This window comes from Chiloscyllium punctatum, chromosome 52, assembly GCF_047496795.1.
Source record: "Chiloscyllium punctatum isolate Juve2018m chromosome 52, sChiPun1.3, whole genome shotgun sequence".
In the NCBI taxonomy this organism is placed as follows: domain Eukaryota; kingdom Metazoa; phylum Chordata; class Chondrichthyes; order Orectolobiformes; family Hemiscylliidae; genus Chiloscyllium; species Chiloscyllium punctatum.
Genome location: NC_092790.1, coordinates 21,783,405 through 21,807,220, shown reverse-complemented (window position 1 = coordinate 21,807,220; position 23,816 = coordinate 21,783,405).

The window sequence follows — 23,816 nt, the reverse complement described above, 5'->3', positions numbered from 1 at the left end:
GGGACCGTTCGACTGAGATATTCACTGACACAGACAGAAGCACATCGATGCAGAGATGTACACAGACACATGTATATTTACATGTGGATAGATTCACACACAAACACACTCACAGGCACACACACACAGATGCAGAGACAGAAACACACAAACCTAGATACAGAGATTAATATGTTGTTACAGATAAGACCAGATCACTCAAAACATTTCAAAGCAGGCAGCCCCAGACTGTAACTTTGCAATTTGTTTCGGAAGTGTTCAGTGAAAATTACCTGGAGGAAGTTAGCTGGTTCGATTATCACATTTTAAAAAAAAGACCATGATTCATAAAGGTACAGAATGAAATACATTGAACAGAATATAGAATAATCCACAGTCTATCCAATCTAGAGTTAATTATGCTGTTCTGAAAATTCACGACAGTCCCAATAAGCAAACCCCCTGAAGCACAGTCAAACTGAAACAGAAGCTTGCAGGTCGAAGTTCGAAGGGCAGAAGGGCAGAGAGTCGAGCAGCCTGTTTCCACACAGCCCACTGATGAACTGACTGATGAAAGTACTGAACGGAACTGCTCAGCTCGAGAGCTGGCCACGGCTCCGAACCTTCTCACGTCACCTCTAAATCATGAAAACCTTGCCTTAAAGTCACACCTGGTCATGCATAAACAAAACATGCCACCCAATACCCTTTCGTCTCCGTACAAAACCAGTTGATTTGGAGCCCAGAGTGTTTTGTGAGCCATCTGTCAGAAAACCCAATGTCTCAGTATCCTTGAGAATTTGAACAGTGTTCAGAAAAAAAAAGGACCAGCTTTGTGGAAATGTTTAATATATGCACACACGTATACACACTCAGAAACAATATATATATAATACGCATACATACAGACAGGCACAGAGACACACAGATACAGAGATAGAAACAGACAGAGAGCCATAGGGATAGATTAACACACACAAACACCCAGAAACACACACACACACAAACACACTCTCTCTCTTTCTATCTCTCTCTCCCCATGCCCCTCTCTCACCCCCACTCTCTCTGTTTCTCTCTCGCTCTCCCCCCTATCTCCCCTGCTCTCTCTCCCCTCCTCCTCCTCTCTCTCTCTCTCTCTCCCACTCTCTCTCCGTCTCTCTGTCTCTCTCTCTGTCTCTCTCTCTCTCTCTCTGTCTCTGTGCCAGTAGTGGGGTGTCCGCGGGTGGGGGAAGTGGAAAGGAGTCACAGAGGGAATTCTCTCTCTGGAACGCTGCCACCACAGTCAGTGCAAAACCTGCGTCCGCATCACTCCCCTCACCTCCGCCCAAGTCCCCAAAAGATCCTTCCACACCCGAAATTTACCTGTTCTTCCATCAGTGTCATCTGTTGCTCTCGGTGTGGTCTCCTCTATATCAGGGAGGCAGGACACCTTCTTGTGGTTCATCTCAGAGAGCATCTCTGGGACACCCATCAAACCCATCGTGCCATAGTTGAATGCTTCAACTACCCCTCCCTCTCCACCAAGGCCATGCAGGTCTTGGACCTCTATCACTGCCAATCCATAACCACCCCAAGCCTGTAGGAGGAACGCATCATTTTCCGCCTTGTGACCCTGCAACCACACGGGATCAATGTGAATTTGAACAGCATCCTCATTTCCCCTCCCCCCCCCACATTATCCCAGTCCCAACTTGTGCCCGCCCTCAAGACACTCCATCACTCCCCGCTCTGACCTTTCACCTTCTCCCTCACCTGCATTCACCTATCGCTTTCTCAGCTGCCTTCACCACAAGCCCACGCCCCTCCCATTTATCTCTCAGCACCGCCCCCCCCCCGGGCCCACAAGCCTCATTCCTGATGAAGGGCTAATGCCGGTAATGTCGATTCTCCCGCTCCTCACATGCTGCCTGGTCTGCTGTGTTTTCCCGGCAGCACACTCTCGACTCTGATCTCCTGCATCTGCAGTCCTCGCTTTCTCCTAAGCATTTTATAAATTCCTACTTTGGAAATAGACCTGGTCTGACCCAAGGATGGAATGCAGACCGACTATCACCTCACGCTTTCAGTGCATTGTCTGAGCTGAGATGTCCCCTTTTATGTAAAACATTAAATTAACACCGGAATGTTACAAAAAAAAAATGGAATGCAAGCCTATTTGAAGTGATTAAAGATTTAAAAGCAATGTCGGTTTGATCACGCCATCGCATCATTTGTATGACCCTTTGATCTTTTACTGAACACTCTGTGTCCTGTGATCCTGCCCCACTACCTAACTGCTGAAGGAGCAGCGCTCCGAAAGCTAGTGCTTCCAAATGCTACCTTTTGGATTTTAACCTGGTATTGTGTTATTTTTAACTTTTAAGTACTTGAAAGTGCAAATGTAATGAGAAGGATGGGGGCCAACTGACAGAAAATCAATGGGCGGCACGGTGGCACAGTGGTTAGCACTGCTGCCTCACAGCGCCAGAGACCAGGGTTCAATTCCCACCTCAGGCGACTCTCTGTGTGGAGTTTGCACATTCTCCCCGTGTCTGCGTGGGTTTCCTCCGGGTGCTCCGGTTTCCTCCCACAGTCCAAAGATGTGCAGGTCAGGTGAATTGGCCATGCTAAATTGTCCGTAGTGTTAGGTAAGGGGTAGATGTAGATGTAGGGGTATGGGTGGGTTGCGCTTCGGCGGGGCGGTGTGGACTTGTTGGGCCGAAGGGCCTGTTTCCACACTGTAAGTAATCTAAAATAGGATTAGATAAGGTTAGCCTTTTTTTCCACTGGTGCAGACTCAATGGACCAAAGGTCTCTTATTCTCTGGTGTGAACTTCGATAAATCAATGTACACTGGGTACAATAAGGCAACCCATTGTTACCTCTGCCTTTATTACATGTGCTTACTCTGTGTCAGTTCTAGATTTACAATCATAAAAAAGGAGAGAGAAAACTCAGAAAAACAAATGATAACTGCAGAAGACACAGGAAGGCAAGTTGTGTGACTGAAGATAATTTTCCAGACAGATCTCGTTTTGTTTCCTGCAAGGAAGTGCCAGACTACCTGTGTTAACTTGTCACGGGGAACTGAGGAAAGAGCTTCCTGGTGGGAGTATTGCTTAAGACTATGAGTTTATTCCATTTTCACTTCCAGGTACCACGGTGACGGGGTGAGCTACTGATAAATCGCTCTGGCTCGAATTCCACAGACTTCGACCAACAAATTGCAATAGGGCATCGATTTATTCCTGGCAATGGATGGGGAAGGAGGGTGAAGTTTGAGGAAGGTGCAAAGATGCTTCAGTGAGATTTGGACAAATTGAGGGAGCAGCCAAATGCAAAGCGTTTGATATATAATGTGAATTGATATTTTATGAAGATCAAGTACCATGAAAGGAGTTGAAAAGCTAGCAGAGCCACTTGACAATGCACAAAGTATTCTGAACAAGGTAACAATGTAACGTTTGATTGAACAGCTCAAGTGGCTGTGTTGCCTGAATACAAAAGCAAATTCAAACTCGGCCAATCTCTTTAGGTTATGCCCTAAGATACCAAACTCCAATCAAGTTTGAATGAGGTGTTTTGACAATATTCAAACTGATGAAACGATCCGATGTTTGATCAGAGCAGCAAAGAGAAATGCCAAAAGAGCAACAGAGTTGGGCTGCAAGTGACAACTCTCTGAGATGTACTTGTCTGGAGAAAAAAAATCTGCAGAGGATGATACAAAGACAAGATTCGACAGCTGCTTGATTTTGAGATTTGAATTTTTCATCAATCTTTATTGGGAGTTTTATCAGACCAGTGCTGTCGAGGGGGGGGGGGGGGGGGGGGGGTAAACGGTAAGTTTTTAGAATGAAGTTGTAAATAGTTGTCATTAATCATTCTCTGTTGGTCCTGAAGAATAAAGTTCTTGCATTTGGGGACTTTAAATTGTGACTTTGGGGGTAGTTCCTTGCCTCTCGAATTTTAACTGATGACAACACGGGGTGAGTTATTTCTGTGCCGCTGAATTAAATTAGAGAGGGATTTACCCCGTGTCGTAACAATTGAGAGGCTGTCCAAATTGATAGTGAAAGCAGCAAGGCACATGAATACCTAAATGGTTTTACATCTGGAAAGGGGAGGGGATTGAGACCTGGGGACTCCCTCATACACCAGTCGCTGTGCATGCAAATGCATGTGAGAGTGTGTGTGGGAATGTGTGAGTGTGTGTGTGTGTGAGAGAGAGAGTGTGGGTATTTGTGTGCATGTGTGTGAGAGACAGTGTGTGTGTGTTTGTGTGTGTGAGAGTTTGTGTGCGCGTGAGGGTGTGTGAGTGTGTGGTGTGTGCGTGTGAGTGTGTGGATGTGCGTGTGGATGTTGGGTGTGTGAGTCTGCGAGTATGTGTGTGTGAGAGTGTGAGTGTGAGTGCGAGAGTGTCTGTGTGAGAGTCTGTGTGTGAGACCGTGTCCGTGAGTGTGTGTGTGTGACACGTGTGTGGTTGTGTGTGAATGTGTGTCTGTGAGCGTGTGTATGTGTGACAGTGTGTGTGTGTGAGACTCTGTGATTATTGTGTGTGTGAGTGTGAGAGATTGTGTGTGTGAGAGTGTGTGCATGTGCTTGTGAAAGAGAGTGTGTGTGCGTGCACATGTGGGGGTGTGTGAATGTGTGCGTGTGGATGAGTATGTGTGTGCGTGTGAATGGGAGTGTGTGAGTGTGTGTGTGTGTGGGTGAGTCTTTGAGAGTGTGTATTTGTGTGAATGTGTGATAGTGTGTGGGGGGTGTGTGTGGTGGGTGTGTGAGAGTGTATGCATGATAGAGTGCGTGTGTGACACAGTGTGTGTGTATGAGTGTTTAACTGTGTGTGAGAGTGCGTGTGAGTGTGTGAGAGTGTGCGTCTGTGCATGTGAGAGTGTGTGGGTGGGTGTGTGCATGTGGGTGTGTGCATGCATGTGTGTGTGGATGTGGGTGGGTGTGTGTGGATATATGTGTGTGGATGTGTGTGGGTGGGTGTATGTTTCTGTGTGTGTGTATATTATGTATATGCATGTGCGTGCACACATGAATGTAAATGAGATGCTGGCTTGAAGAGTGAGAGGAGTCGAGTCCGGGAGCTCAGATGTCTTGCTGTGATTGTACACAGTGAGACCACATCCTGCATTGCTGCATGGACAGTTTTGGTCTCCTTAACTGAGGAAAGGTGACCAAGTTACGGAGAAATGGCAGTGAGACTTTACCAGACTGTTTTCTGGTAGGTGCAGGAATAATGGACGATGAGAGATTGGATTGGTTTGGACTGCATCCATTTGAGTTTAGAATAATGAGGGGGACTCTCCCACAGCCTTCTGCAATTCGAACAAGTTTAACACAGAAAGCACGTTCCAATGAACGGCCAAGTCAAGATCCAGTGGGTCCCAATTGAAGGATACAGGATAGACCATTAAGGATTGAGGTGAGTGCAAGTTTTTTCATCCAGATAGTAGTGAGTGTGCAGAATTTCTGGCCACAGAAACTGGATGAGCACAAAACATCGACTGTTTTCAAGAAAAAAAGGTGTTGTGTATTGTTCTTACAGGTCTTAAAGGATGTAGGGGAGAAAGTGGGAGACACGGTATTAAATTGTACAATCATCTCTGATCTGATTGAACAAGAGAGCAGAATCGGGGGATCTCCTGCTTTTCCAAGTTTCTGAAGAGCTGAGTGTCACTAAGACTTTCACCTTGCATTCTAACCGATCAGCGAGCAATGTGGCAGTTTGGGGAAAATGTCTGACACACAGACATTCCACAGAATCGCTAACATCGGCAGCAGTGTTGCGGCAAGCAGAAGTTGACGAATAAATATTGGTCATAGGTGGAGCGGACAAAAATCAAAGTAGAATTGCTCTCTAGAGTGACACGATCGAATTCTTTTTGCCAGCAATCAGAAGTGGAGACAACCCACCGGACTAACATCACGCAAGTGCTTTTGAATCAACATTTCAAAAAGGCGTGGGGAATCAAAGCAGCACCTAAAACTCTCATCAAAGCTGAGGTAAATTGGGGCAGCAGTGGGCCATTCAACCTTCTAAGCCAGCTTTCCAATTTTTTGTGCACGTAACAGGTCATCTAACATTGCCCGTTGTTCCCCTTGACCTCCTTCTCATCCCATGCACCCAGTCTGAGCGTTAACATGCACATGCTCAGAGGGAACAGGGCGTGGACTGACTCAGACTCTGTACTTTTACATTTAAATTAGGTCAATATGATTATTGAATAATGTGTCTGCCTTTATGCTAAGATTCATTCCCCCACCATGGTTATAATCTTTCACTTCCTTCCGTCGGGCAGAAGATATGAAAGATTGAATACTTTACGATCAGATTGATGAACAGCTTCTTCACCATTCTTATTAGATTTCTGAAGGGATCTCTCAAATGTTAATTTTGATCCCTCTCTCGCAGCACCTTCTCCGTGGCCGAAGCATAATATTCTAGACTATCAGTCTAATGTACTTTTCATGTGAAGATGTCTGGAAAACAGGCAAAACAACAATCTCTCAGTCCACGTGACAACAATAAATCAAACTCAAACTCATCACCTCACTGGGCATATGCGTTTTTGTAAATGGGATTGCCCCTCAGTGGGTGAGGGAAAAGGTCAAAAGCTTCACAAAGATGTTTCGTCCAACAATATGAAGCAGGTTCATGTTTTTAATTAATGCAATGCTTGAAAATGTCTGGTTCGCTCAGCGTTTGATGCAGTTTGAAATCAGAGTAAGTGGGTACGTCAGCACGTCTTTCACCTGCTCCCTGAACTTGGTCTGGGTCACGGCATAGATACAAGTGTTGGACGAACAGCTGAGAAGCTCCAACATGAATCCCAGTTCTGCAACAAGACGAGGTAAAAACACAGACCGATAACCTAAATACCACATGCGGTACCATACAGAATAGATCATAAACAATGACCACAATAGGATAAAGTTTCCAGAGATTAAAAACAGCATCAGGATCGATTTCTTTCGGCTCTCCAACTCCGGGTCTTTGGCCCTGTCCCCAGCGCCATGTGCCAGGAGTCTCTTCCGGACTCTGCTGCTCAATACAATGTGCTTGATGGTAAAAATATTAAACAGAAGTATCAAAACAAATGGAATACACGGGGTTATAATGTGGTGGATGAACTCAACTGTTGCCCAGACTGATGACTCAGTCCGACTGACTAGCACCACACAGAACCAGGGGTTATTCAAAAGTGTATAGGACTTTGTAAACATGAAATACCAGAAAATGTTCTTTAAAAAGCTCAGGACAGTCACCATAACCAGAACCACAGCTGCCGTTTTCTCCTGGCAGTATTGAATTTTCAGTTTCTGGCAACAAATGGCCACAAATCGATCAAAGGTGAACGTGACGGTGAACCAGACAGAACAGTCCGTGACTGCGTAAAGGAGGACAGCGTGGATGTTACATACAGGAACGGAATCAGCCAGCAACTGAAAGTGTGCCCGATAGACCACAGGGATCTGTCTCAGTATTGCATCGAGGATAATTACCAGCAGGTCCGAAGTTGCCATGGCGACCAAGTAGTAAGTGATACATTTCATAAGGCCACACTTTCTCCAAGACAGGATCACGATCGTCAATAGGTTAGCTGTGAGGGATCACAATGTCCAGAGGTTAATACATCGAGATAAGAAAAGGGTCATCAGTTAGTTATACTAATTCTAAAGCTGAAATTTGTTTCTGTATCAACTCAGATTATGGATTTGATATGCCTCTCTCATGTCTTTGTATCAGACATTGGGACAAGCATTCAAGATATTCAACAGTTAAGTGGAAATTTTAATGGTTCGTACATATAAATCACAGGAAGAAAAGGGCAATTAAAGCTTGACAACGTTTGTTATTTCTGAGGAAGGAGGGAGGCACCAAATTTTTAACGCATGGTGGCTCAGTGCTAAGCACTGCTGCCTCACAGCACCAGGGACCTGGGTTCAATTCTGGCCTCGGGTGACTGTCCGTGTGGAGTTTGCACATTTTCCCCATGTCTGCATGGATTCCCTCTGTCTACTCTGGTTTCCTCCACCAGTCACAAAGATGTGAAGGTTAAGTTGGGTCAGGCATGGGAAATACTGGGATGAGGGAGGCGGGGTGATTCTGAGAGGGATGTTGTTCAGAGGATCGGTATGGAACGTGTTGGGCTGAATGGCCTGTTTCCACCCTGTATGAAGTCTATGAAGAGGAGGACGGAGATCAGTAACAGTCAATTAATGTGGAAGGAATTAACGCTGGATTCTGATTAAACATTGTACAATCTGCTCAGCTTTCTGTTCGAGGCAATTATCCAGGAACTCTGCATTATTTTTGAAGACTCTTATCCATTATGAGATAGAAGATCGATGAGATCACAGGGAGAAAGAGCAAAAATAGGTTGTGTCGGACTTGGTGTCTCCTCTCCAGTCAAGTACACAATGACTGGAGTCTAGAATCAGTTTACTGCTTATCCTCAGTAAGATATCACAGCACTGTTAATCAATTATATCAGTAACCCACCCTCAAATACATTCAATGGGACAATATCATATTCAGTGCTATGGATTCAACTCTTCTTCCTGACCAGAGACTGATTGTCTTTTCAGGAAATAAATCGTCTCTTACCTTTGTTTCCTAGAATTGGGGACTGATTATTCTGAATCTGTCATGACTACCCCTTTGCTGACGAAACATCATCTTGATCGATTCCAGACGAGCCTGCGTTGAAGGACTGAAGTTGGCTGGTGGTGGTATATGTCCACATTACCGCTACTGGTCATGTTTGAGCTATTTCACTGAATTGCTGTGGCGCAGAAGGAGGCCCTTAGTCTGATTATGCCTGCGCCAAATATTTTACCAAATATTGACGCACACCATTTCTGTCCAAATATCCATCCAATGCCCCATTGGAATTCTTGAGCTGAAATTTCCCTCACTGCACTTCCGAGCAGTACATTTCAAACCCGAACTACTCACTGGAGCAGAGAATCCTCGCTCACGGCATCCTTGCTCCATTTACACATCACCTTACATCTCTTCCCTCTCATTCTTGTTCCATTCCAAGTGGAAACAGCTTCTCCCCGTCTGCTCCACGCATTCACGCACAGACCCGGACAAGATTTCGAAGTGCTCCATTGCATGTCCCTCTCAACCTTCACATTTCCAAGGAGAGTGGCCCCACTTTTCTTTCAATCTATTCTCATGACTGGCCTTTCTCATCCCTGGAACTATTCCTCCAAAGCGTTGCAGGAAAAATGTTTGGAAACACTTTGAGACACGAAAGTGCAGCGGACTATTGGAACTCTGTTCCACCAATGGAAGGTGGTTGCTGGGTCAATCGTTAATTTTACATCTCAGGTGGTTTATAATAAAATGGACCACACCAACTGCCCTCCACCCTCCAACATTTCAAGGAGGTGGAAACTGTAAGATGCTGTATTTCAGATGTCATCAGAATTCCTACAGTGTGGAAACAGGCCCTTCGGCCCAATAACTCCACACCAACCCTCTGAAGATGAACCCACCACCCTACAATTTACCCCCCTGACTAATGCACTAATACACATCCCTGGGCACTATGGGTAATTTAGCACGGCAAATCCTGGGCACCACTGGTAACTTAGCATGGCCAAACCACCCTAACGTGCACAGGGCACTATTTAGCATGGCATGCACCCCTTTGGACTGTGGGAGGAAACCCACGCAGATATGGAGAGAACATGCAAATTCCCAAACAACCCGAGGCTGGAATCGAACCTGGCTCCCTGGCGCAGTGAGGCAGCAGTGCTAACCACTGAGCCACCGTAGACTTCCAGCAAAACGCACTTCGTTCTTACACCATAATCAAATGGAACAGTGCACGAAGCCTTGGCGTATCTTTACCTCTGTGAAAATGCATGATACAGCAGGTTTTTACTGTCCTCCGACTTGTTTAATGTTCCAAAATAACACCCTTGGCAAAGGGAAATTTGGCAAAACGGATTTCCCTCACTTGCTGTCTCCTCCCGTCCAGGAGAAGTCCAGGCCAAACCGACAAAATGAATCTCACAGCCGCTGGAGAACTGAAGTTTTTCCCAGCCGCAGTGTGAGAGAAAACAGCTTCATCTCCAGGACCATCCAATGCCCCCCCCCTTTCAACAACTGAAAGCAAAACTCAAACCGTGCGTCTGTGTGAGCCTGACGTACACCCGATCGTTCTGCCTTAGTCTATGTTTTAATAAAACAAAGCGGTTTAGTTTCCTCTCCACGGAAGTGGACACCTCTGCGTCATATTTACAATATCCTCATTTGGAGGAACAGAGTAGAACCAATCCCTCTTGAAGACACGTCTCACCATAATAAGTGTACATCCAGCAAAGGTGTTTAAAAGCCCTGAGGCAATTGTGCGTAGGCAGAGTTGGGTCACAGATCCATTATAATCACGTTCAACAGCAGAACAGTGTCGAGGTGCTGAATAGACCACTACAACTCCTGTGTCCATATGATCTTTCCCTCTCTCCAGCGTGGTTCCATCTTTACGATAAGGTGGCACCGACAACTCCGCACATCACTCCAGATAACTAGCGTCTTATGCAAAGTCAGCATCACCTCCCTGCTCTTGTGTCTCTTCATTCATAAAGTCGGAGATGTCGTGTGCTTTATTAACTGTTCCCCCGGCTGCCCAGCTCCCTCAGCATATGATTAGATTAGATTAGATTACTTACAGTGTGGAAACAGGCCCTTCGGCCCAACAAGTCCACACCGCCCCGCCGAAGCGCAACCCACCCATACCCCCTACATTTACCCCTTACCTAACACTACGGGCAATTTAGCATGGCCAATTCACCTAACCTGCACATCTTTGGACTGTGGGAAGAAACCAGAGCACCCGGAGGAAACCCACGCAGACACGGGGAGGACGTGCAAACTCCACACAGTTAGTCGCCTGAGGCGGGAATTGAACCCGGGTCTCTGGCGCTGTGAGGCAGCAGTGCTAACCACTGTGCCACCGTGCTGTGCCATATGCGCTCCTCCCCTTTCAGAATTGCACCCCCTACATTCTATTATCAACCAATGTTCTTCTGAGGGTGTCACCCTGTATTTCTCGGCATTTGACTTCCTCTGTGATCTATTCAACTCCACCAGTTTGGCGGTTTCCTTATCCTGTTGTCAAACTTTCAAACGTCCATTAAAATCCACATCACTTAACGGACACCAACGGTCCCAAGACAAAACCACCACAGGCTGCCCCTTTCAGCGTGAACAGTGCCCATCGACCGTTCCTCTCTGTTATCTATCGCTCAGCTCATTTCACTTCCATTACCCTTCCCAACTTGTCTCTCCAGCTCCTTAGACAGAACCTTGCAAAGCCACAACCACTTCCAGCTGGAAGGACACAGGCCGCAGATACTTGGGAACACCACCCCCTGCAAGTTCCCCTCCAAGCCACTCACCACCTTGCCTTGACCATTCCTTCACAGTCGTCAGACCAACACCCTGGAATTCCATCCCTAACGGCATTGTGGGTCAAGTAGACTGCAGCGGGTCAAGATGGCAGCTCACCACTACCTTCTCAAGGGGTGGGCTATCAATGCTGGCAAGCCCAACGACACCCAAGTCCCACGAATGAATATAAAAAAAAGATAAGCTTGTTCAGTAACACGATATTAAAAGTCCACATACACTGCATCAACAGCATTAATCTCATTGACCTTGTCTGTGACCACTTCAGAAACCTTCAGCAAGTTGGCCAGACTTTGAGAAACCCGTTCAGACTCGTCCTCATCAGTACATCTCCTTTTTTTTCCCAACAAAAGCACTTCTTTTCTCAGATTGGTTTTGGGATCCTTTTTAATCTGGCTTCTAATTTTCTGACTGATTCCCTAACCACGCGGTCATCCAGAGTGGGGTGGGGTGCTGGAAAAACACAGCGGGTCAGGCAGCATTTGAGGAGCAGGAGTATCAATGTTTCGGGCAAGAACCCTTCATCAGCAACACATTTCCGTTTTGTGCACACAGCTTAAACACCATTCGCCTCTTTTCTTTCAAGTTGTCCTCATTATCTTCTGATTTATCCAACAAAATGCGTTTCCAATCAGTTCCAATTTTGGACACCTAAAACCTGACCCAGTCCGGAATCTTAATCATTGGTATTTTTTTCCCCCCAATTAACGTTGAACCTTTGATATGTTGTGATCACTATTTCTCAAATGTTCCTCGAATTTGATGCTCTCCGCTTGGCCAGCTTCATTTCCTTGGGCCAGATCCAGCTCAGCTCCCTCTCTGGTAGAACTGGAAATATACTGTCCCCAACTTCTTCTAAATCTATTTCACACCTTCCGTGCCCCCACGCTCCAACTTTCCCAGTCTTTCTTTAGGTTACTGAGATCGCCAACTTTCAGAATCACACTTAGAGATGTACAGCACAGAAATAGACCCTTCGGTCCAACTCATTCATGCCGACCAGATATCCTAACCTAATCTGGTCCCATCTGCCAGCACTTGGCCCATATCCCTCTAAACACGATTCGTGTATCCAGCCAAATGCCTCTTAAATGCTGTCTTTGTACCAGCCTCCACCACTTCCTCTGGCAGCTCATTCCATACATGCACCATCCTCTGCGTGAAACAGTTGCCCCTGAGGTCCTTTCAAAATCTTTCCCCTCTCTCCCTAAACCTATGTTCCTCTCGTTCTGGATTCCCCCACCCCAGGGAAAAGGCCTTGCCTATTTATCCTATTCATGCCCCTCCTGATTTTATGAACCCTATCCCAGACCATCCGTCAGAATTTCCATAATCTGTCTGCAAAGGTTCTCTTATGCCTGATGAAGGGCATATGCTTGAAATGCCAATTCTCCTGCTCCTCGGATGCTGCCTGACCTCTTGTGCTTTTCCAGCACCACACTCCCGACTCTGATCTCCAGCATCTGCAAGTCCTCAATCTCTCCTCTTCAACATCCTGACCAGCATTTGGAGTTCGAGAATAAACATCCACCTCTCTTCTGAGTTCTCACCTCCTTCAGATTCCAACTCAGCAACTTAATCTCACTTAAGATCGATGATATTATCTTTAATCAAGAAAATTGCACCTCCCCCCTTTACATCAGTCCTGTTTCTCCTGAAAGATTTATACACAGAATACACCAGGATGCATGAGCACCAACTAGCATGACTCACACTCACTAGTATTCTTTCATAGAGATGGGGAATGATATCACTTCAACTGGGACAACACATCTATCCTCGGACAAGCCAAACAGAGACATGCACGAGAATTCCTCGAAGCCTGGCATTCCAACTGGAACTCCATCAACAAACACATTGACTTGGGCCCCATTTACCACCCCTTGAGAAAAGGAACAGGAAACGACATCACCCACAGGAAATAATGTCACCACAGATCATGACATCACGGACCACAGGAAACCCAAACATACAAATAGAAAATGAGCTACACCACCAGTGCTTCATTCGGAGGCTCACTGAAGATGTTACGTGGTGTCACATGGTGATGCAACATCTGAAAATGAACCTTGCAGCTCAGCAAGCAAAGCTTCATCCACCATAACCAGAATGTGAAATATTCGGTCCTGTTCCGTCATTGGCCAGGTTTTTTTGTCAACGTATCTACGTTCCCTCTCCCAAACCAACCTCTCGTTCCACAATTTTCTTTTCACATACGCCCAGCGTACCATTTAGACCTGCCCTGATTTCTTTCTCCTTAATCAACACTTCCCTGACGTTTGTTCCCCATCGTCGCTCACTTCCAAAGCTAGTCAAAGTGTGGACGAGCAGGTTGTTGGCCTGGGACGGACAAAGCTAACAATCACAGGACACCAGGTTAGAGTCTCAACAGGTTTGCTTGGCAGTGCCAGTTTCTGGAGCGCCGCTCCTTCATCAGGTAGTTGTGGAGCAGGATCATAAAACACAGAATTTCTCGCGAAAGATCACAGTGTCATGCAACTGAAACGACCTTGCATTGAGACAGAGTTAACCACCCCCTGAATTTGAAGCAGATATGCAGCGGTAATCTGTTAAAATTCAAAAAACAAAGAATGATCTCCAAAGTACCAATTGAAAATACAAAAAAACTTTAAGGACTTTGTTCAATAAGTCAAGCAAAGAATAATTAACTAACGACAATTACAACTCCTTCCTCCAACATATCTTTTACCTTCTCCTCTGCAATACTAGTCCGATATAACCCCCCCCCCACCCCCGATTAAGATTTACAAAAAAAAACAAATTGAAAAAGCAGCCAGCTGTCGAATCTACCTCTGTAGATTCGCACTCCAGATGTTGTTGATGTTTTTTTCCTTCTGTGCAAATTCCTTGGGACTGGGACCTCTCAGAATTCTGACCAGCAGCCGACATCTGTTGGTATTTTGGCAGTTCAATTTGCTGAACATTTATACCCCAAAGCCTCGAATCATCTCACTGGTCTTAATATTGTCACGATACCAACGTTTCAAACTTGATTCGACTTTAGCATCTTGGGCCCATGATTTAAACTGATTGGCCAAATTTGAATTTGTTTTTTTTGTTGTTTGTCTCAGAGCAACCCATGGCAGGACCGAATGTTGCATTGTAAATTCTCCAGCATTCTGTGTGCCAGCTAAATCCTTCGACTCTCTGAAAGCTACAGCGCCCCTTACATATTCAGAACACAATATTGAACAAACTAGACTTAACGCAATCTAGGTAAAAACAATGACTGCAGATGCTGAAAACCAAATACTGGATTAGTGGTGCTGAAAGAGCACAGCAGTTCAGGCAGCATCCAACGAGCAGCGAAATAGACGTTTCGGGCAAAAGCCTTTCATCAGGAATAAAGCAGCTTTGTTCAATATAACGTTTCAGTTGCATGACACTGTGATCTCTCACTTTAAACTCTATGTTTCAACGTTCCACTCCACAACTACCTGATGAAGGAGCAGTGCTCCAAAAGCTAGTGCTTTTCAAATAAAACCATTGCACTCTAGCCTGGTGTTGTGTGAGTTTTAACGAAATCAGTCAACACACCTCCCCTAGCTTCCAAGTTTCCACCCAATCCTGGTGCTTTATTGAGTCTCTCGGCCCGGGGATTGGTTCCTCTTTCTATGGAAGCCCATCCCTATTGAACAGGTTTGTCCCCCATTCCCAGAAATAGGCTCAGTCTCCCAAACGCAGTAACCCCCTCCTTTCTCTGCTATCCCTCAAGTCACGCACGTGTCTGCCTGATCTGCCTCTGTCTAAATGGCACAGGTCGTGCTCCTGATATTACTGCCCGAACCCTCCTGCATTTTAATCCACTCCCTTCCTCAGAAACCGGACTCATTGACGCCGGCCTCTCCGCAATTCGCTTCTGAGTCACTTTGCCTGAGACACCTTCTGCAATAGGCCACCTGAGTCATCTCTCACCAGCTCCCTCTGTTGCAAGTTAACCAGTGCAGAAAGTGCTGGACAAATTCAACCAGGCTGGCAACGTTTGTAGAGGAACAGAGAGAGAGGGGGAGAGAGAGAGAGAGAGAGACGGAGGATCAGACTTTTATGGACGAACTGAGTGTGTGTGTGAGAGAGAGAGAAAAAGGAGTTCACATGATAGGTTATGAACACAGAAGATTCTGGAGAAACTCAGCAAGTCTGGCAACATTTGTGGAGAGAGAGAGAGAGAGGGAAACAAGTTAACTTTGCCGGCCACGAATGCAGGAAGTACTTGAGAAACTCGGCAGGTCTTTCAGTATCTATAGAGAGAGAGAGTTAGGGAAACTCAGCAGGTCTGGGGGAGAGAGAGAGAAAGAGAGAGAAAAACACTGTTCAGTTTACAGGCTATGCACTTAAACATTGCTGGAAGAACTCAGCAGGTCTTTCATTGTCTGTCGAAAGAGAAGCAGAGGTAGGGAAACTCAGCAGGCCTGACAACATTTGTGGAGAGAGAGAGAGAAAGAGAGAGACAGAGAGAGAAGGGGAGAATAGAGCTAACGTTGCGGGTTATGAGCACAGAAAGTGCTGGAAAATGTCAGCAGGTCTTTCATTATCTGTAGAAAGAGAGAGAGAGGGAGAGAGACAGAGGTAAGGAAATTCAGCAGGCCTGACAACATTTGTGGAGAGAGAAACAAAGTCATCATTTCGAGTCCAGCGTGAATCTTCCTTACGACGTCAGATCGAGTCAGTTCCGAAGCTGTTGCCTCTCTTTGTCTCTCCTCAGAAGAGACTTTAAGAGTGCTTTAATTCCGCCCCCCCCCCCCCGCCCCCAACAGGACACACTGACTGGTATCACACCGACAACAGCGAGACAGCGAAAACAGAACCAAGGAAACACACAAAAAAAAATTCTGTGGAACGCCAGACAGCATGGGACAAGAACAGTTAGATCTTTAATTGCGAACTTAGAATAAAAATTACCAGGAACTCCAACGGCGGCCAGAAAGGGGTAGTAGACCCTTTGAAATTTAACCAGGGTACTCTCGGTCTCGATGTCCAAAGTGTGACTCCTGTCCATCACTCCTCTTCCTGGGAACACCGACCCATCTTAGTGGCAGAGATGTCACTCCCACTGCTAACATGGGACTGTGCTGAAGTACAGGATGGCTTTATGGTAGGAGAAATCTCCAGGGTCATAATTAGGGTCCGCAGAGACAGATATAAATTCCAACCATTGAACAAACAGCAGCAGGTAATTTTCCATCAAAAATGATTTTTTTTCTCTCAATTTTCACCCAGTCACGATGTCTGTTGAGACCGCTGGAAGGTAACAGTTTTACACAGGGCAGGTCAAGAGTAAAATTAATTGTAGAACAGATTGGGGTTGGCAGTTTTAATTTCTGTTTCTTCATATTGAAACGCACTGTTCCAGCATCACACACACACAAAATCAAGGGAAAGGGAAGTGAAGGGAAAGAGTGATTCCGTATTTACAGCAATTCAATGGAGACAAACACATACACACTAGCAATGGGAACCACGGGTAAAACACATTGGAGTATTGCCGACCACTCTGGTCACTGCATTACAGGAAGGATGTGGAAGTTTTGGAAAGGGTTCCGTGGAGATTAACCGGGATTTTGCCTGATATGGAGAGAAGGCCTTGCTAGGAAAGGCTGAGGGACTTGAGGCTGGTTTCATTGAGAGGTGATTTAGCAGGAGACATTAGGTTAGATTAGATTCCCTACAGTGTGGAAACAGGCCCTTCAGCCCAGCAAGTCCACACCGACCCTCTGAAGAGTAACCCACCCAGACCCATTGCCTTCTGACTAATGCACCTAACACTACGGGCAATTTAGCACGGCCAATTCACCTGACCTGCACATCTTTGTGACTGTGGGAGGAAACTGGAGCACCTGGAGGAAACCCACGCAGACACGGGGAGAACGTGCAATCGAACCTGGGACCCAGGTGCTGTGAGGTAGCAGTGCTAACCACTGAACCACCATGCCATCCTATCTAAGATAATCAGAGGGTGAGATAGGGTGGACAGTGAGAACCTTATTCCTCAGATGGTGATGGCTGGCATGAGGGGGCATCGCTTTAAATTAAGGGGTGATAGATGTGGGACAGATGTCAGAATTAATTTCTCTCTGCAGAGAGTAGTAGGGGTGTGGAACACAACGGTAGGAGACTCACCAACTTTCAGGGCATTTAAATAGTCATTGGATAGATATATGGACGGAAATGGAGCAGTGTAGGATGGACACGTTTCAGATTGGTCGATGCCATATCAAGGGTCAAAGGGACTGTACTGTACTGTAATGTTCCATGTTCTACATTGTTGATTGGAGTCATACTTGACACATAGGAAGGTGGTGCTGGTTGTTGGATGTCTGTCATCTCAGCTCTAAGACATCTCCACTGCAGTTGCTCAGGGTAATGTTGCAATCCCAACCACCTTCAGCTGCTTCATCAATGACCTTCTTTTCAGCTTCCGTTCCGAGTTGGTGTGTTCAGCACCATTCACCGCTCCTCAGGTACTTCAGCAGTTCGTGTAGAAGTGCAACAAGATCTGGACAACACCCAGGCTTGGGATGGCAAGCTCCAAGTAACATTCACACACATACAAACACCAGGAAATGACAATCTTCAGCAAGAGACAAACTAACCACCACCCCATGTTATTCAATGACCATCACTCAATCTCCCATGGTGAACATCTTGGAGTTTTGTCTCTCTATCTCACTCCCTCCCTCTCTGTCTGTCCTTATTTTTTCTTTCTTACTCTCTCTCTCAGTCTTTCTTTCTCTCTCTCACTCTCTCTCTGAGTGTGTCTTTCTTTCTCTCTCTCGATCTGTCTGTCTCTCTCTCTCTGTCTTTCTTTCTCTTTCTCTCTCTCACTCTCTCTCTCTTTGTCTTTCTTTCTCTCTCTCTCTCTCTCTGTCTTTCTCTCTCTCTGACTTTCTTTCTCTCTCTCTCCCCATCCATCCCTCATACCGTGGGAGGAACTGGAATACCCGGCAGGATAAGCCAACAGACACAGGGAGAAGAATGTACAAACTCCGCACAGACAGTTACCCAAGGTTGGAATTGAACCCAGATACCTGGCGCTCTGAGGCATCAATGCCAACTGCGGAACCACCATGCCGCCTAAGTTTGACAAGAGTTACCCTGTCATTGCTTCATCGAATCATACTGATATAGAAACGTATGTTAGAAATAAGACTAAAACACATAAGTTAATCGAGAATCTGAGGGCCATCGAGGTTTATAGAGAGTACAAAGAGCAGAGAACAAAGAACAGAGACAATTTACAATCCAGGAGTAAGCCCTCCAAAGCCTGAGCCGATCCAAATGTACTGTCTAAACCTGTCGGTCAATTCCTAAGTATCTGGATCCCTCTGCTCCCCACCTACTCATGCATCTGCCCAGATGCATCTGCAATGAACCTACCGTGCCTGCCTCTACCACCTCTGCTGGCAATGCATTCCAAACACACACCACCAGGGTGAAGTACTTGCTGCGTGTGTCCCCCTTAAACTTTCCACCTCTCACCTTGAAAGCGTGTCCACTCATTATTGAGTCCTTCACCCTGGGAAAGAAGCTTGTCTCTATCCATTCTGTCTATACCCTTCATGATTTTGTAAACCTCAATCAGGACACCCCCTTCAATCTTCCCTTTTTCTAATGAAAATTAACCTCACCTACTTAACCAGTCTTCATAGTTCGCACCTTCCATACCATACCAGGCAACATCCTCGTAAACCTTCTCTGCACCCTCTCCAAAGTGCTCACATACTTTTAGTAATTGATTCATTGAGAATCACAGCCGTTCATGAAGAGTCCTGCGTCATCGTATCATAGAGAATCATAGATTCATGGCTTCCCAGAGTCGCAGAGACACATCGGGATTCAAAGCATGATTTGGATCATTGAACATTATCGACAGACACTGAGTGACAAAATTGGAGTGCCACAGCGTCATTGAGACTGAGAGAGGTAAGAAATGTTCATAAGGAATCATATAGGCCAATAAAATCGTACAGAATTGCAGTGTTTTAGGCAACCATAAACTCTCATGTGGCGGCAGAGAATTGTTGAGATTCCAACAGAGTAATCTAGAGTCACAGAGCTATGGAGAGACTTGGAGAATCGGAGATTCATAGAGAGTCACTGATGAACAGAGAATAAGAGACAGTCACAGAGTCGGACAGAATTATAGAGTGCAACCGAGAATTTAGAAAAGGCAATGGGGAGCCGTGCGGTCATAAGATTATAGAGAACCATCGATTCGCATGGTCACTGAAATATTGCGTCTTTGGGAGTCATAAAACGTACAGTGTGTTAGAGAATCATTGATCGTCTTTGGAGTTAAAGTCCAACCCAGAGAGGTTAGGTATGGGAAAGAGTCACAGGGTCATTAGGGAGGGTGGTAAAAAAGGAGGGGGGGGGGGGTGGTAAAGCGGAAGAAGGAGGCTTACATAAAGTTGAGGAAACAGGGTTCAGACAGAGCAGTGGAGGGATACAGGATGGCCAAAAGGGACCTGAAGAAAGGGATTAGGAGAGCTAAGAGAGGGCATGAAAAATCCTTGGCGGATAGGATCAAGGATAACCCCAAGGCATTCTATGCGTATGTGAGAAACCTGAGAATGACGAGAACGAGGGTAGGTCCGATCAAGGACAGTGGTGGGAGACTGTGTATTGAGTCGGAAGAGATAGGAGAGGTCTTGAACAAGTACTTCTCTTCAGTATTTACGAACGAGAGGGACCGTATTGTTGAAGAGGAGAGTGTGAAACGGACTGATAAGCTAGAAGAGATACCTGTTAGGAAGGAAGATGTGTTGGACATTTTGAACAACTTGAGGATAGACAAGTCCCCCGGGCCTGACGGGATATATCCTAGGATTATGTGGGAAGCAAGAGAGGAAATTGCAGTACCGTTGGCAGTGATCTTCTCGTCTTCACTGGCAACGAGGGTGGTACCAGGGGACTGGAGAGTAGCGAATGTTGTGCCCCTGATCAAAAAAGGGAATAGGGATAACCCCGGGAATTACAGGCCAGTTAGTCTTACTTCTGTGGTCGGCAAAGTAATGGAAAGGGTACTGAGGGATAGGATTTACGAGTATCTGGAAAGACACTGCTTGATTAGGGACAGCCAGCACTGATTTGTGAAAGGTAGGTCTTGCCTTACAAGTCTTATTGAATTCTTCGAGGAGGTGACCAAGCATGTGGATGAGGGTAGAGCAGTGGATGTAGTGTACATGGATTTTAGTAAGGCATTTGATAAGGTTCCCCATGGTAGGCTTATGCGGAAAGTCAGGAGGCATGGGATAGAGGGAAATTTGGCTAATTGGATAGAAAACTGGCTAACCGGTCGAAGTCAGAGAGTGGTGGTAGATGGTAAATATTCAGCATGGAGTCCGGTTACAAGTGGAGTTCCGCAGGGATCAGTTCTGGGTCCTCTGCTGTTTGTAATTTTTATTAATGACTTAGATGAGGGAGTCGAAGGGTGGGTCAGTAAATTTGCAGATGATACAAAGATAGGTGGAGTTGTGGACAGTGAGGAGGGCTGTTGTCGGCTGCAGAGGGACTTAGATAGGATGCAGAGCTGGGCTGAGGAGTGGCAGATGGAGTTCAACCCTGCCAAGTGTGAGGTTGTCCATTTTGGAAGAACAAATAAGAATGCAGAATACAGGGTTAATGGTAGGGTTCTTGGTCAGGTGGAGGAACAGAGGGATCTTGGGGTCTATGTACATAGATCTTTGAAGGTTGCCACTCAGGTGGATAGAGTTTGTAAGAAGGCCTATGGAGTATTATCGTTCATTAGCAGAGGGATTGAATTCAAGAGTCGTGAAGTGATGTTGCAGCTGTACAGGACTTTGGTTAGGCCACATTTGGAGTACTGTGTGCAGTTCTGGTCGCCTCACTTTAGGAAAGATGTGGAAGCTTTGGAGAGTGTGCAGAGAAGATTTACCAGGATGTTGCCTGGAATGGAGAGTAGGTCGTACGAGGATAGGTTGAGAGTTCTCGGCCTTTTCTCCTTGGAACGGCGAAGGATGAGGGGTGACTTGATAGAGGTTTATAAGATGATCAGAGGAATAGATAGAGTAGACAGTCAGAAACTTTTTCCCCGGGTACAACAGAGTGTTACAAGGGGACATAAATTTAAGGTGAAGGGTGGAAGGTATAGGCGAGATGTCAGGATGCGCTGCCCGTGGGAGTGGTAGAGTCAGAATCATTGGCGAACTTTAAGCGGCATTTGGATAGGTACATGGATGGGTGCTTAATCTAGGATAGAGGTTCGGCACAACATCGTGGGCCGAAGGGCCTGTTCTGTGCTGTATTGTTCTATGTTCTATGTTCTATGTTCTATGTCATGGAGAGCTACAGAAGATCACATGTCACTGAGGCATGGAATGTCCTAGAGAATCATAGGAAATCGCAGTGTCCGAGGGTGTGATAGAGTTACAAAGCATGAGTGATCACACAGTTGTGGGCTCAAAGAGCCAAACACAGTCATAGAGATTTGGAGAAGCTTAAAGGTTAATCGAGAATAACGGAAAATCACAGGGAACAATGGACTGCCAGGCAGTCATAGTGTTATCGAGATGTATAGATTCGCCACTTGTCTCAGTGTCGTGGAGAATCACAACAGGATGTGGAGTCATGGAGAGGTCAGAGTGATGCAGCATGGGAAATTAGGAGAGCCATAAATTTGATACAGTTCAAAGAGGATTATGGAGAGAGTCAGAGAGGGAATGAAATGCATGAAGAGGTATAGTGTTATGGAGAGTCAGAGAGACGTTCAGATTCAGAGAGATTAATTGAGTACCGTAGAGAGACATGGGAATTCAGTGAGCCACAGTGAGTTATAGAATCCTAGCGGGTCATAGCATAATTGAGACGTATGGTGTCATGTTGCTTTATGAAGTGTTGCAGAGAGACACAGTGTGATAGTTTAAAACAGTCATGGTGTCATTGAGGGTCATAGAGTCGCAGAGATTCACAATAGAGTCATGCAGAGTCGTAGAGTCACAGAGTGTTTTGAGCGCATTGATAAGAATCAAGTGTTTCAAGAGATTTATAATTTCATAAAGCATCATAGATTCGCAGAGTCATCGAGAATCCTTGAATTGTAAATAGAGAGTTTTTGAGAGGCATAGTGGTTTATATCGTCATAGAGCCTTGAAATGTCAGAGAATTTTAGAGTCATTGATCATTCTAGACAATGATTGAGATCTGTTCAAAGATAGGGAGTCATATAGTTACAGACAATTATCAACAGTTCTTGGCAATCATGGATCGATCGGGGCACATCGTGCTGTAGAGATTACGAGAGGAATAGCGAGTGTAATAGAAAGTTATAGAATCATCCAGCATGGAAACGAAACCTTTGGTCCAACTGTTTCATTCCGACCAGATTTTCCAAACTGAACTTAACCCATTTATCTGCCTTTAGCCCGTGTGTCTCTCAAACTCCCCTGTTCATTTGGCTATCCAATTGTCTTTGAAATGTTGCAACAGGACTTGCATCCATGACTTCCTCTGGCAGTTCATTCCATGTACAAAGTCATAGCGTCATCAAGAATGGTGTGTCAGAGAGAATAATAGAGAATAATAGCATCACGGAGAGAACAATAGAACTGACTGATGATGTGACAAAATGTCTGAAAATGAACTTTCCAGTCCAGCGAGTAAACCTAAATGCCGAACAATAGAACCAGAGACATCCATAATGATTCATGCTGCCATATGTTCACAGAAAGTCATTGAGTCAATGGTTGACATATAGAGAGTCACATGTCATAGAATTTCACAGGCAGTCCTAGAGAATTGTGGAATCATAGAGAGATATTTGGTCGTAGAGTGGGATAAGGTCATACAGTTTGGAGTATAGAGAGTCATGGATGTTCACGTGATGCAGTCATACAATCATGGGTCGAGAGTGTGGTGCTCCAAAAGCACAACAGGCCAGGAAGCATCCAAGGAGCAGGCGAATGGATGTTTAAGGCATAACCTATCAGGAATAAGTGCCATCGAGAGTTATTGATCAGAGTGTTAGAGTCATAGAGAGTTATCGATACCTCACATGTCAGAATCTCAGCATCATGGAGAGCCATAGAGGGCTATAGAGTGTGATAGTAACTCATATTGACATGGAGTGTGGAGTGTCAGAGAACAGTGTCATGACGTCATAGAGATGTACAGCATGGAACCAGACCCTTCGGTCCAACTCGTTCATGTTGACCGGATAACCCAACCCACTCTAGTCCCACCTGCCAGCACCCGGCCCACATCCCTCCCACCCCTTCCTATTCACATACCCATCCAAATGTCTTTTAAACGTTGCAACTGTACAAGCGTACAGACATGTACCACCCTCTGCGTGAAAAAATGGCCCCTCAGGTCTCTTTTATATGTTTCCCCCGCGCCCTAAAACTATGCCCTGTGCTTCTGGACTCCCCCAACCCCGGGGAAG